At 53.2% G+C, this 5,000-nt stretch overlaps 1 pseudogene; it reads left to right on the top strand.

Moving 5' to 3' along the window:
- LOC139603547 (28S ribosomal RNA) overlaps window positions 1-5,000 on the top strand; it is an 8,286-nt pseudogene that overhangs the window by 1,645 nt on the left and 1,641 nt on the right.

Raw genomic sequence — 5,000 nt, 5'->3', positions numbered from 1 at the left:
CAATGCCGACGCTCATCAGAGCCCAGAAAAGGTGTTGGTTGATCTAGACAGCAGGACGGTGGCCATGGAAGTCGGAATCCGCTAAGGAGTGTGTAACAACTTGCCTGCCGAATCAACTAGCCCTGAAAATGGATGGCGCTGGAATGTCGGGCCTATACCCAACCGTCGCCGGCAGTGCGATGCCCACGGGGGTTAGGCCGCGACGAGTAGGAGGGCCGCTGCGGTGCGCCTCGAAGCCTGGGGCGTGGGCCAGGGTGGAGCTTCCGCAGGTGCAGATCTTGGTGGTTGTAGCAAATATTCAAACGAGAGCTTTGAAGGCCGAAGTGGAGCAGGGTTCCATGTGAACAGCAGTTGAACATGGGTCAGTCGGTCCTAAGCGATAGGCGAGTGCCGTTCCAAAAGGATGGGCGATGGCCTCAATCGCCCTCAGCAAAGGGAGTCGGGTTCAGATCCCCGAATCCGGAGTGGCAGAGACGGGCACCGCGAGGCACCCAGTGCAGTGACGCATCCGATCCTGGAGAAGCCGGCGGGAGCCCCGGGGAGAGTTCTCTTTTCTTTGTGAAGTGCTGGGCGCCCTGGAAAGGGTTTGCCCTGAGAGAGGGGCCCACGCCTTGGAAAGCGTCACGGTTCTGGCAGCGTCCGGTGAGCTCTCGCTGGCCCGTGAAAATCTGGGGGAGAGGGTGTAAGACTCGCGCCGGGCCGTACCCATATCCACAGCAGGTCTCCAAGGTGAACAGCCTCTGGCATGTTGGAACAATGTAGGTAAGGGAAGTTGGCAAGCCGGATCCGTAACTTTGGGATAAGGATTGGCTCTAAGGGCTGGGTCGGTCGGGCTGGGGCGCAAAGCGGGGCTGGGCGCGTGCCGTGGCAGGACGAGGCACCGCACGCGGGTGAGTGCGCTCCGCGTGGCCCGCCCGGCGCGCACGGCGTCGACTCTGGACACACGCCGGGCCCTTCCCTTGGATCGCCCCAGCTGCGGCGGGCATCGCCCGCCCTCCCCTCCACCCCCCCTCCGCCTTGCCGCAGCTGGCGCCCCAGCGGGGCCGCCACCATCGTCGTAGCACGCCGCTGCCCCGTCGGTTCCTGCCGGAGGGGTCCCCGTGGCGCACGGCCGTGGCCAGCGTCAGCCGAGCAGTTCGTGCGGGGGAGGGTCCCTGGAGGGGGTCCCTGGGCTGGCGCCCCACCTCGGCCGGTGCCTAGCAGCCGGCTTAGAACTGGTGTGGACCAGGAGAATCCGACTGTTTAATTAAAACAAAGCATCGCGATGTGATTTCTGCCTAATGCTCTGAATGTCAAAGTGAAGAAATTCAATGAAGCGTGGGTAAACAGTGGGAGTAACTATGACTCTCTTACTACCTGAAACCTGGCCCCCTGGTTGGACAGGGGCGATGGGTTCGGAGGTGGGCTGACCACCCATTCCGTTCCCGATGTTGAATCTGGTCATGACTCGGCTATTCCAAATCCAAATCCGTTTCTTGGAGGAGGAAACTGGGGGCGGCCATTCCACCTTACTAGGGTATCGGTGGGCACTCAGACCTCCTGAGATGATTTTGTAACATCTACAACCACCAAATTGACAGAAAATTAATTTGGCTTGCTGGTGAATTTTTCTCTAGAACTGTATAGGTCAGATCTGCAGGAGCATGTATTTGGGGTGGTTCATGTTTCTGTTAATGGGGGGGTGTTGAATGGGTTTCCTGAGGTGTTTGAACAGCCTACACCACAACTGAGTGAGGAGGACAACTTAAATCCTAGTCCCCCTAAGGACGATGATCAGAATGTACTTGAGAAGGGAGGCAGTGGGAAGGGGGAAGAGGGTACACCAGAGGCATTGCCTCCAGTGCCTGAGGTCCGCAGTGAACAAGCACCGGATGACATCGTGAAGGTGACTGTTCCTGACAAAAATCCACCATGTCCTTGCTGTGGTACCCAGGTCAACTCGATGTTGGCCCTAATTGAACACCTTAAGGGGTCTCACGGGAGGAAGTGGGTGTGCTTTCAGTGTGCCTAGTGTGGGAGGGAGAATTTTAACCATCACAGTACTGTTTGTCATTTTGCAAAGTGCAAGGGTCCGAAGGATGCGGGGCCTCCAGTGGGAGAGTGGATATGTGAGGTATGCAGTAGAGATTTTATGACTAAAATTGGCCTAGGACAACACAAAAGATTGGCACATCCACTGGTTAGAAACCAGGAGAGGATCGATGCTTCCCAACCGAAAGAAACATCAAACTGAGGAGCCCATAAAAGATGCTGGACAAAGGAGGAGGAAGATCTACTTGTCAAGCTGGAGGTACAGTTCGAGAGTCACAGAAACATTAATAAGCTCATATCGGAACACTTAACAAGCAAAACAGCTAAGCAGATTGGTGATAAAAGGAGAATGCTGCTCAGGAAGAATGGAGTGGGTGGGGGAGCAGCTGGGAACTTGAAATCAGAACCTGGGTCAAGTCATCAATCCCAGGCAGGAACTGTGAACAATGGACTTGGGGGGAACCACCAGCCGGGAGGACCAGCTGCTGGGAAGGGAACAATAGAGACATCTGGACACACCTTGATAGGGATAATGGTCCCTGGGAAACCGTTGGCCAGCAGAGGGCAGGGTGACTGCAGGCTCGTTATCAGAAAAGGATCAAAGAACGTTTATCAGATGGGACAATTAACAACTTCCCCAGAGCATTTGAACAGTTATTAGAAGGCCAAAAGGTGCGACCACTGCTCAATCAGACAGCGCAGGACTGCTTTGGTTGCCTGGAATCAGTGAGCCAAATGAGAACAGCACTCTGGGGGAAAAGCAAAAAGGAAACTCGGGAGGAGCAGCCAAGAAAACAGTTTCAGAAGTGGATGAAGGACAGAGCGATCAAAAGAGGTAACTACCTCCGCTTTCAGCGTTTATTCCATCTAGATGGGGAAATTAGCGAAGATCATTTTGGACGACATCGAATGTCTGTCCTGTGATGTATCACCCAGTGAAATTTATTCGGTATTCAAGGCCAGATGGGAAACACCTGGACAGTTTGGTGTGAGACTTGAGAGTCTTTGGAGACTTTGAAATTAAAGGGAAGGCCCACCATAAGGCCTTCAGGGACTTAATTACGGCCAAAGAAATTGAAAAGAATGTGCGGGAAATGAGCAAGGGCTCGGCACCAGGTCCAGATGGGATTGCCCTTGGGGACATCAGGAAGATGGATCCCGGGTATGCCCGGACTGCTGAGCTCTTCAACCTGTGGCTAACATCTGGTGACATCCCGGACATGGTGAGGGGGTGCAGGACTGTTTTGATCCCCAAATCGACAAAACCGGAGTGCCTAAAAGACATCAACAACTGGAGACCCATCATGATTGGTTCCATCTTGCTGAGGCTGTTCTCCAGGATCATGACGGCGAGGATGACTAAGGCGTGTCCCCTCAACCCAAAGCAGAGAGGTTTCATCAGTGCGGCAGGATGTTCTGAGAACCTGAAGCTCCTGCAAACTATAATTCCGACTGCCAAAAATGAACATAGACCACTGGGTGTTATATTCGTGGACATTGCTAAGGCTTTTGACCCCGTGAGCCACCAGCACATCTTACCGTTTTACAGCAACGGAGAGTGGATCCCCACGTCGTCGGACTGGTGGACAATATGTACAAGGACATCAGTACGTATGTCACCATCAAGAAGAACACGCACAGAGACAAAATCCAGATCTGGGTTGGAGTGAAGAAGGGTGATCCACTGTCACCCTTTCTATTCAACCTGGCAATGGACCCCCTGTTGTGCAAGCTGGAAGAGAGTGGCAAAGGATTCCATCGTGGAGAGCGTACGATAACTGCCATGGCATTCGCTGATGATCTGGTCTTGTTGAGCGACTCCTGGCAGAACATGAACGTGAACATCAAGATACTAGAGACCTTTTGCGATCTCACAGGTCTCAAAACGCAGGGACAAAAGTGCCACGGCTTCTACATCAAGCCCACAAAAGACTCCTACACCGTCAACAACTGCGCTGCATGGACCATCAACGGCACACCCCTGAACATGATTAACCCCGGGGAATCGGAGAAATACCTTGGTCTGCAGATTGACCCCTGGACTGGGTTTGCAAAAACCGACCTTTCCGCAAAACTAGACGTCTGGCTCGAACGCATTGACCGAGCCCCACTTAAACCTCTGCAAAAACTCGATATCCTCAAAACATACACCATTCCTCGACTGACCTACCTGGCTGACCACACAGAGATGAAAACAGGGGCCCTTGAAGCCCTTGACCTGAAGATCCGAACAGCGGTTAAGGACTGGATGCACCTGCCTCCATGCACGGGTGATGCCATCTTGTACTCGAGCACGAGAGACGGCGATTTGGGGGTCAACAAATTGGCAGGACTGATTCCCAGTGTGCAGGCCCGGAGACTGCATCACATTGCACAGTCACAGAGACGATGAAGGCCTTCCTGGAGAAAGCTGAGATGGAGAAGATGTATGAGAAACTATGGATTCAAGCTGGAGGGAAGAGAGCGGCGATGCCGTCAATTTGGGACGCACTACCGGCGTCTGTACCACCCGCGACTGCAGAAACACTTTTGGAGTGGGAAGCACCGAACCCTAAAAGTAAGTTCCCCAAACCATGTGATTGGAGAAGAAAGGAGTTTAAAAAGTGGACAAAATTGGAATCCCAAGGCCGTGGAGTAAAAAATTTTAAGGGGGACACAATTAGTAATAATTGGCTTCAATATTATAGATGCATACCTCACAGGAAACTCCTCACTGCTTTACAGCTCAGGGCCAATGTTTATCCCACGAGGGAATTTCTCGCACGGGGGAGGAGAGATAACTGTGTTAAGTTTTGTAGACACTGCGAGGCGGACCTTGAGACCCGCGGCCACATCATTGGCTTCTGCCCAGTGACAAGGGATGCCAGAATCAAGAGGCACAATCGCATTGGCGAGAGGCTTATTGAGGAGGCGAAAAAGAGAGACTGGGTGGTGTTCAAGGAGCCGCACATAAGGGATGCCATCAAGGA

The sequence above is a fragment of the Agelaius tricolor genome, unplaced genomic scaffold (genome assembly GCF_023055355.1).
Source record: "Agelaius tricolor isolate 1412-34295 unplaced genomic scaffold, bAgeTri1.0.p SCAF_39, whole genome shotgun sequence".
NCBI classification, from domain to species: Eukaryota; Metazoa; Chordata; class Aves; order Passeriformes; family Icteridae; genus Agelaius; species Agelaius tricolor.
Note: the sequence above shows the minus strand (reverse complement) of the source record. Positions and strands in the feature narration are given on the sequence as shown.